General features: G+C 40.4%; 1 long non-coding RNA gene across 7 annotated transcripts in view; it reads left to right on the top strand.

Moving 5' to 3' along the window:
- The window catches only part of LOC310897017, a 102170-nt gene that overhangs the window by 22444 nt on the left and 69140 nt on the right, over window positions 1-10586 (top strand). The window contains exons 5-6 of one of the 7 annotated variants that reach the window (XR_014581990.1): window positions 3778-3830; window positions 4762-4884. The exons of 5 other annotated variants lie outside the window; for them this stretch is intronic. This is a non-coding gene — a long non-coding RNA (uncharacterized lncRNA). One more of the 7 variants, XR_014581991.1, reaches the window with a different exon arrangement.

Genomic DNA, 10586 nt, shown 5'->3' with positions numbered 1-10586 from the left:
GGAGAATTCAGCTCCTTTTTCATACCTGCATACCTCATTGTCTTTCCATGGATATGCACTCTGGAGTCAAAAACGTTCACTTATGTAATTTATATTCCAGCACTAATCTTAAATCTCACCCTTCACAGCACCTGATATCTTGCCCATTCTTCAGTCCTGCATCCAGCTTTCCTAAGAACTGGAACGATGTGGTTAGCAATGCTGCTTCCCCTCCCCAACCCCCTTTATCTTGCAAATCTTGGATAACTAATGGGATTCTGCGGTCTCTTCAAGCACGTTTTGGTTGTAGTCCAAACTGTAAGTAAAGATTTCTCTAAAACAGGAGGATGTTTAATAGTATCTGATTTACAATTGTGCATGCGTGCCTTCTGGCTGCTCACAAACCATGAATGGAGAAGTTATTTTCTCAACCCTTTCTCAAATTTTGGAGACTGACTTACAGCTGGTGTAAGCAGTCAAAACTTTTTTATTTTTGCTCCTGTTTTCTTGGGTCTTCCTTCACCTGCAAAGTTATCTCCTGATGGAGAGTGCAGTGTATTCATAAGGTAGTTTTGTTCCTGTAAAACTAGCTTGCATGTGAGTAAGAGCAAGTTCTTCATCCCCAACATGTCTTCTGCATTCACATGTGTATGTTGGGCACAGTCCAACCCTTCCAGGCTTCTGCATTTGTCACTCAAGCACTGTTGTTTTTTTCTTGCCCATCATTAATATGAATGTCAGACAAGCACAGGTCTACCTCAAACCTTCTGGCTCCCCAGTAGGTAGCAATATACTGGGTTGAAACGTGTCAAGTATCTATCATTACCCTTTGCTTGCAGACCTTCTAGCAGCATCTTTCACTACCTCTGGCAGACTGTCTCCTGCAGGCTGTCCTGACAAATTAATACCTAGCTGCTTGGACAGGAGGACTTTGACATAGATGTATTAAATACTTCTCTCAAGAGCTTTTTGTGCACTGTTTTTGTTAAATCAGGAGTGTTAATTCAAAAATCACAGATACTGTTTGGTTGTGTTTTTCTTTTTTTTTTTTTTGATTCCTGGTTGCTTGTTGTTCAACATTTCTCTATCAGATCATAAATTCCTATGCCAAAGTTGCATATTTAATGTCACAAGTATTTGTGTCTATGTGAGTGTGTATTATGTGCACACGTATAAAAATCTTTCTAGTATGATTTCATCTACTTAATCCTACTCCTCTGGACATAGCCTTTTACCATCAGAAATAGTAATTTCTTCTGTGGGAAGAAAGTGGCACCTGCTTTGCTTACTCCAGTGACAGTTTGCTCTTCTGGAACAAAAGCTACATGTTTTCATTCACTAATGAAGGTAAATATAAACTGAGGAACATCCATTTACATGAATTAACTGAAATTACACAAATTAAAATCAACTAATGGAAGTATAAGTGGAGGTAAAATATTAACTATTTTAAAACTGAATTCACAGGCAGATTTATATGGTAAAACTGCTAGGCCTTAGTAACTGGGATATTTTTTCCTTAGTTGCTCAATACATGTCTTTTTTAGATTTCCTTAGCTTGAAAAGAGCTGTGGAAGGAAAAACCCTTCGGCCTGTTGGCCTGACACCGGAGACACAAGCTTGAATATCACATCAGACAAGCTAACTTCTTACTGGTCTGTCACCTCTGGCAAGTTCTTTGTCTTCTAAAATGTGGGTGTTTTGGGATGTGGAAAATTACCTTGTCTGTACTTTTCACGGCCATGTGGTATTAAAAGACAGTAAAAATAGACAACTAACAAGGGAACATCTTTACAAGAGGGCAAAGAAGCATTTAGACCTGTGGGAGATGACTCTCCCTCGCTTTTCCTTCCCTTCCCTGGCACGCTCTCAGGCACGCGCGCGCTCCCACCCCGAGAGGCCAGCGATCAATGCCCCCGCTGGGCCCGGCTCCTGCTGAAGAAGCCGGTGAGCCGTCGGCACAGCTGCCTTCGGGGCCTCCCGTACCATGCTCTTCAGGACGAGGCAAGCACAGCCACCTAAAATCATGTTTTGTTTGCATCCAAACTGAAAGAGCATTAAAAGGGGAAATGGGAATTCAGAGCTGCCAGCTACACTATCTCTGCTATCAGTTCACCAATAAGGCCTAGCACAGACCTGCAGAGCCTCTGGATAAATTGTATTTTCCAAGGGTTAATTAAGCTGTCTTGAGCTTCTGCATGAAGGGGAACAAACTGGCACTTGCAGCGTTTTCTGAAACCTGCTGTCGACATTACAGTCCCTGCTGCTTTTAGCTGTATCGATCCGATGCCTGACCTGTGAAATCCTTGATGGCTGCTAACACTGGAAGCTTACTGGAGCTTTCCAAGGGAGCTTCAGGACAGCTTGTGTAGTCAAGTACAATTACCTGTCCCTCCAGGAGAGCCAATTAGTTCACAAAGAGCTGGAGCAGAACAAATGTTTTGTGTGTGATTTAGAATCTTTAAAAAAAAAAAAAAAAAAAAAAGCTTGCTTCTGTCTGATTCTTTTGTTTCTAATTTTATGATTATTGCTCCGTTCATGACAATCCACACTGCATTTCGTTACATGTCTCATAAAGGACTACTTGGGCATGAGAAAACAGATTTACAGTTATTATTTTTTAACAGAAAAGTCTCATGTGTAATGCGAAAGCCAGCCTTAGTAATTTTAAATATCATGGGCCTGAAAGTAGAATGCTTACATACTGAATATTTTCAGAGCCTTGGATTAATTTGTTTAAAACTGACAGCATATGTAGATATTTGTGCTGTAATTTTTATAGCACATACATATATGTATATATAGTTATGCACAGATCTCAGAATTCTGGGTCTTTTCTGAAAGTAAGAAGAGAGCAACTGTTGTACAAAAAAAACAAACCTCATAAGCGTAGAAATTAGAGATCAGCAGGTATAATATAACCCAGTTATTGTGGTATATACTATCTCTTTTTTTAAAATAGAAATAAAACAGTGAACCCTATCTTGATCTCCATTATTCCAAACAGTCTTACTACTTGGCTTAAGTTGTGAAGGGTAACAGAGTGGCATTGGCTCAGTAATAAAACCTCTTTAATTAATCTGAACTAATAGTTCAAATAAATAAGGACCCAATAATTTAAGTGGTTGTTTAGAGTGGACAGGGTCCAAAATATGCAGTGTTCTGCATATAAAGTGGTCTATAGCAAAGACTGTTGCAATACAGAAAACTTTGGGTGGGTGGTCATCAGCTAGTGGTGAGAGATGCCCTGTGGTCAGCAAATACGTGTTTTGTAGGTATTGTGCAACTCATAGCCTGTTGCTGAAAATGCAATGCTTTTTATTTTTTTCCCCTTGGAAGAGTAATGGAGATCTCATTGGCCTCCAGTTTAGGACTCAGGGTTCAATGACTTACCCATTACGTTTGGATCCCTTCCAGTCCTAAAAACTCTTGGCATTGCTGCTCCTGAAAAATGCAAGGAAGGGGAATGGGACGTCGACCTTTTCATTTCAAGGTCACTGATTTGATGAGGTCTGGGTTAGCAGTGACCAAAAGTTATTACTGCATGATGACTGTTTTGGTTTCCAGTGTGAAATGAGATGATGATCTTTTAGTCCAATTCCCAGCTGAAGAATGTTCATAGTACAGAAGCCACCGTTACAGCTGGCACTAATTGGCACTCTACTTAGCACCGAGAGCAGGTAGACCAAGTGCTGAATGGGCGTTAGAATGGATTTGTATTTTATTTCTTTGAAGTCCTCCTTCCAAAGGAGGTTTGAAATGCTCAAGACACAACTTTCTGTTGTCTTTCCTATGCAGGTGCCTTGTAGGGGATGCAGAATTCCACGCTTTCAAGCTGGCAGTTCTCTCATGTAAGAGAAAAACTAAAATTTTTTCCACTGAGCAGATAAGAGTAACATTTATTTATTTTCACCAGAGTTTGCATTCTATCCAGGTGTAATTTATGTGGGAAAACAGAGAGCCACAGTTGGAAAAAAAACGTATTGTGTCACAAACAAAAAGGTGTTTATGATCATGTACTGGTCAGGACTTTGTGAAAGTTAGAGTTTTCATGTCTTGCTCAAAAGCATGAGCATAAACAGGAAATGGATTTTGCTTGCTCAATTCTAGAGCTAAGTCTTACTGTTGCTCTAAATGTTAATATGTCACAGGCATCAATTTAGGAGAAAATCTAAGTTTGGCTTTTTAAATGCTTTTGTTAGCATCTTCTCTTCAGTTTTGGGAACTTGCCGTACCTCTTGGACTCGATGTGTCCTGATACAACAGGACATTAGAGAGCCATTGAGAGAAATCCAGTGGGGGAGCTGCTAAACTTCCCTGTGTAATACAGGGCGGACCACTATCCCACTGATGCCTGTGGTCCCTGAAGCTCTGTTTAGCTTGCCCAGGTCACATCACCATTCTCTCCTGTAGCATCTGGGTGCATGTGTCCATACTTCATAGGTACGCAGGGAGGATTGATGGCACATTTGAAAGCAACCTTCATGGCTGAGATGGAATTTTTTCAGAGATCTCCAATGGTCTCATGCTGAGGCACGTTGTCTTACAGCAGTAGTTGGGCTAAGGCTGTGTCAGACTACTTCTCGGCAGCAGGGCCATCTATAGCAGGAAGGGTTGTAGCAGTGTCTCCCCGTTACACTTCTGTCGGCTTCCCTGATTCCTAGATGCTTCAGTGAGGGTGAAAAGCACAGGCCATGCGGGAAGTTCTGGGGCTGACCAAATGGCATTGCATAAAATCTTAATTTAATTTAAGATTTATAAATGTGCTTGGTTAACCTTCAGGACGGTGAGACACGGTGCTTTGCATTAGAAAGGACACTCACTGATTTTTCGAAGATTTCCAAGAAATCTGCTGGGAACAGTACAGCAAACTGCAGCCAATAAGACAAGATAATCCTGTAGAGGGTAAGATGGTTTGATCCATGAGCATCTTTTAATAGAACTTAAAATTTCCACAACCATGTTCAGCCCTATGGTCTTAGCAAATCGTGGGTGAAGGAAGGAACCATACAAACAGTTCATTTGGCTTCTACTGGATTCCCTACGTACTGCACTAAGTAGCAACAAATGCCTGGTCTTTTGTGCATTACATGTTCTTGTAGTATCTGTGCTGAGCTATAAAAACGATCAATTATTTATATGGGAAGCATAGCATGTCTGAGTGGCATTTCTGTAACCTGGAGCTTCACAATTAATAAATAAAACAGTATCTTCTACTGTCAGTGGCCTGTATCCTTGCTTGCTGAGCTGCATGCTGGGCAGCCAGAAGAGGAATTGTAGGGGCACAATGCTATACATTTACTTTGCTGGTGTAATTACTTGGCAACATTGTCAATATTATCTACCTTGCTTAGTAGAAGAAGGATATTACTGTGAAAATATCCACAATAATATTAAATGAAGCCTTGCTTAATCGTTTGCTAAGAAGGCATCATGAATTATATTGTAGCAAGCCTTTATAGCAATTGCTGTGGTTTTTTTTTTCCCTCCTTTCTTTTCTCCCCCTTTCTTCCTTGCTACTTCATACTGAGTCCAGGAAAACTCCATGATGCGATGGGCAGAAAACACAAGGTTAGCAGTAAGGAGTAAGTGTTAACCACCACAAATGCTGCAGTATTCCTTGCAGCGTAGTTGTTTCTGTCCTTTGGGTCAGGGTTAAGCACAGTACAGCAGCACTTTCAAACTGCCTTAAGAGTATGAGAAGCTGAAGAGGAGGTCATCTTGTGAAGGGTCAGCAAAAGCAAAATAACAAGGTATATCTGTGTGGGAGGGAGGCGTTTGATGTGTTGGTGGTACAAGTAAGAGACCGAGTGAAATCTTTTTAGGCGTAACATTCAGCATCCAGTCCTGGAAGTTCATTTGTGCCTCTCCAGGTTTCTGATTCAGGTTTTCCTTAGCACTTCAAGCAGGTCATATTTTCTCTAACATTTAAGCTGTTTGGTCATCTTTTTATTCTTTTACTGCAAGAAAGAAAAGCAGAAGTGTGTGTGTATATATATATATATATGTTGTCTATAGTTCCAGAACTTCTTGAATATTTCAATAGAGTGCCTGACTGTGGTAATTTAAGATCGTGCTAAATAGCTTTCTCTCGTGGAAGCAAAGTTGTACTGAGCCATGGAGAGGGGTACTCAGGGCATGTACTGTCCGCTCAGTAGTGGCTTGCATTGAATTTGTAAAGCATGCAACAAAAAAAGCCCGTACACCAAGAATGGGTGGTGAGCTGAGTTAGCTTATTAATTAACATCCTTGTTCATCCCTCAGCATCAGAACAGCTTGAGTTTTTCAAACAGAGAATATTTAACTCTGTTTATCCACAATTATCATGTGCTCCGTGGCCAGAGAGTTACTCACATTAAAAATAAAAATAAAATTAAAAAATCCCATCGTGTAGCCTACGGTATCTCTACCCATTGTTGCAGCTTTCAAGTTGTCTTCATATAAAGTAGATTTGGGCAAATTATAACCATTCTTCAAACATCTGAAATATCACTATCCACAATATGTTGGATATGCTTTAATTGTTTGAAATTTCTGTTTTGAAATGATCCTTCTAAAAATGAATTTGATTTTTTTTCTTTTCAGTGTAAGCAACATTTTTAAGGTCTTAAAGAAAAAAAAATCCTATAGCGTTGTCAGAAGGGCTGTGTTCCACTTTATGAACCCTGAAGTAATGGCTCTGCAAAAGTACATGCAGAAATCTGTTACTGACTGCAAAGACATTCGGTACCAATTGACTGTGAACTAAAGCATCATTTTCACACTCATACTAGCATCAAAATAATATAATATTTGAACCTCTGATTTGATTGATACATCTCAGCAGCAGGACACTCAGACTTTTATGTCATAAAGTGAAAATGAAATATTTCATGTCATTGAATACAACAGCCTGGCATGCAGTAGTTAAAATTCAATGAAGTTCCAATCAATCCTGCAGTTACTAAAGCTGTTCTTCCTGTTCTGAGAGGGCTTCCAGGAAGACGTGGAGTTAGAATGGTGACTAGTCAGTATATGTACTTCTAAGGCCCTAATATTTCTATCTTGCAAAGTCTGCTAACTATAGACAAGCAGTTGTCTGAACAGCAGCTTGGAATACAGGAGATCCAACTTAACCATTCTGCAAACTGAAAACTGTATTTTCCAAGAACATTTACCTACTAGTATTCAGGCAGACACATTTTGCTCTTTGCTCAACTCAGGGTTCTTGTTTTGCAAAGTCTTTCCTAAAAATTCTTTTAGTAACATAGTCTTTATGTAAAATGCAATATTTTTTTTCATTTAAATTGAATCTGAATTCTCAGGTTTTGGAAAGGACATGTCTGTATTGACCTAGAAAATATTTAATTTGAACATATTCTCTCAGCATGGAGGTAATTCATTGCTTGTATTTTTTTTTAAAGAAAAAAATGTAAAGATTGTTTCAACTTTTTATATGAAGTGCTCATCTTGACAAGTTCTTAACTTCAGTATATTGTGCCTCATTAGTACTTTAAAACCTGCTGAAGCTAAACTGCATCTTACTTGCCTATTAGTTCAACCTTAGGCCCATCAGTAGAGCATTACCCAATGTCTTGGGAACAATTAAGGCATGCCTTCCCTACCAAACAGTTTTTAAGTGGACAAAACATATTTAACAGTAGAGTTTGTGGCGCACAGAATGGAAATGCAATGAAAACTACTGGGAATATGCATTAATCCTAATGCTGAACAAGTTCCTAATAACTCACTTGAAACTCCTGGGGATATAGTATCAAGTATGTACTCTCTAAATGCTACTAATGAAACATTTACAGTCCACAGTGATAAAAGGAAAATAGAAGAGTCTGTGGCCAGTTAAAGGGCTACTTGAACAACATGCAGAATGCAAACTTCAGATGTATGTGATTATTGATCTTTTCAGCAAAAAGGCTTTATGAATAATATTCATACCATACCATTAGAAGCTAAAGTAGACTGGGAATTAAGCATCAGCAGGAGAGCAATTGATGGATTTAGACAGGTCAGACAATGTCATTCTAAAAGCAGCTAATCAATATGGACAAATGTGTCAGAAAGGTGATTTGAAAAATGACTTTATAATAAGGGAGGAAAAAAAAGCCAGGTTCCTTAGGTCCCCAATTTTTCCTCCCTCAGAATTATGTATTATTGAAGCAAGGTTGCTAACTGTTTCACATTTCCACAAGCAGCAAAAAGAAATTAAACTCAAAAACTCAAGGACAAAGCTATGGTTTCCCCCCACTGAAAACAAACACGTAGGCTGACACCAGGGGAATTTTGCCCAGTGTAGCTGCTGTGGTGTCCCTGCTGTCCAATTTCACAGCTGGGCCATACGTTATCCCACCTCATTTTGAATCCTCTTTGAAGTTGCAAACTTAGCACCAGAATCTGTGTAGCGTTTTGTTGAAAAGGGATGCTCCAGCACTCCTGAGGAGGCAAAACCTTTCTGAGCTGGATTCTTTTTGCAACAAAAGAGCTGTGATGGCTTTAACTTGATGGCTTAGGTAGCTTTCCAGCTGCTTTGTTCTCATTCAAGTGGTGCAAAGTGGTCAGAGAGATGCCACTTGATTTCCAGTTGGACTTCTTCAGGAGTCGACTGCCAGCCATTGGATATTGTTAAGCTTTTGTCTGTCAGATTAAAAAGTGCGCTACATTAAAGTGTGATGTTATTTGCTCTCTCAGTTCACCGTAACCTACCAGCTGCCTGAACAGCACGCGCTTATCAGAGCCTGCTTAATTCTCAACTCGCTCTCCGAAACTTCTCACTGGCTTCTATTCTTCCCAAACCATGAAGAAAACGTGGTGGTTAATGCTTAGGGCTGCAGGTTAATGCTCAGTAACTGTTTCTAATTCTGACAAAAACTTCCTGTGTGACCTATTGGACGCACGACCAAACCTGTCCTTTGCTGCAATTTCCCCACCAGTAAAATAAGTAGCGTAGTACTTCACCTCTTGAGAAATTTATACTCCTGAACTCCCCGAGATACTTCAATGGAAGGAATAAAAGAAAGGGTTTATAAGTACCCAGGGCATTGTTATTATTTCTCCTTTTGTCAAAGACAAGGCTGCCTTCAATTTATTTGAATCTCAAAAAGTAGGAAAAAGATGACTGAAAACCAATGGATGTGGAAGTTCGGAACAAATTTCTTGTTTGTATCATACTTCACTGTCTCAGTAAACTGTTAATTGCATCAGTCCCTCTGAAATCATATCTTCTGTGTGACTCGCCTCTCTTGGATCCAACAGTTAAATGTGTCACGGGAGACAATATTTTCTTCCTTGAAATAACCTTTCTTTTTGAGGTCCATCATGATAGGACGTCTGGGTAGGCTGAAATCAGTTTGAATATTCTGAACATCCTGTATCCCTTCTGAGATTCTCACCATGCTCCTGGAAGAAGAAATATTAACTTGGGTATCATCAGTAACTTCTCAACAGTTTTTTATTGCCCTTTGAAAACATTCTCTTGTCATCGCTGTGGATGAACACGTTCAGGATGAATGTGGTCCCCTGTGGGATGGCAGAAGGCAGGGCTCTGGGGGAAGGCTGCCCACTGCCACTCCCTGGCCTTCAGGGGAGGAACGAGGGGAGGCGTTGTAACGCCCTGCCATCTGGAAGCAACTGGAGGCAGGGTAAGTGAGGAGGAGCAATGCAGCCAGATTCAGTCGGCTTGGCTTTGTGTAGGTACTCAGTCAGCTGATGGCAAATATGGTCCAATGCGTAAAATAACAGAGCAGTTGGGGATTATTTACTAACCAGAACATGTGTATAGCATGCTGATGGGGAAAAGGACTTTGCAAGTTGCACTGGGGCAGTAAAAAAAAAAAAAAAAATTAGCCGAGAGGTAACGTATGTGAATGTTGATGTTGTTGTACTAATGTGAACGAAGCTTTCTGTAGAGTCATCACTCCACCCTTTTGCCACTAGGTACATTTTTTTACTGAACTACATTCATCTTGCAGCTTTTGATAAGAATATTTTTATTACCTAGTCACTGCATTTGATTCTTTACCAGGTATCATTAATATCAGCTGGGTATGTGGGGTTTCTATTGACTTTTAAGGCCACAACCTGGTAGAAAAATCCTGGTTTTGCATAAATCATTGATAGTTCTGCTGCAGATTTCTGAGAGGACCATGTTCTGCTGTGGAGGACGCGTGGCGCAGCACAGAGGACCCTGCATTAGCTAGGGCAGCAGTGAGTGATGGTGGGGAGCCAAGCACGGGGCTGCCAGCAGCCACCACTCGCTGCTTCTGAGAGCTGGGTGTTTTGGAGGGCGTGGCACTGCGCCATAGGCATATGTTGAGTCTTGGTTTAAGGACTTAGAAAGATTTACTTGTGGTGAGGTGCATCTTAAGCATAGCCTTGGTTTCACCCTGGAGAAGAGGCCTTTCAGCTTGGGATCTGAGCAGGAGCCTAACCCTACGGTTAGCTCATAACCCAAATCTTCTCCCTTCCCCTCCTCTTCTATTCCCTCCCGTAGATGAGTTCAAGAGGTTTGGCTTCAAAATTCCTATTTTTCCTCTTACAGCTGGTGATTATTTAAATAACACCAAATCCCCAGAATGTGCAGTGTATATACCTTATTTACTAGGAGATCATCAGTT

Source organism: Anser anser, assembly GCF_964211835.1.
Source record: "Anser anser genome assembly, chromosome: 3".
NCBI lineage: Eukaryota > Metazoa > Chordata > Aves > Anseriformes > Anatidae > Anser > Anser anser.
The sequence above is the reverse complement of the archived record's forward strand: the minus strand, read 5'-3'. Positions and strand labels throughout refer to the sequence as shown.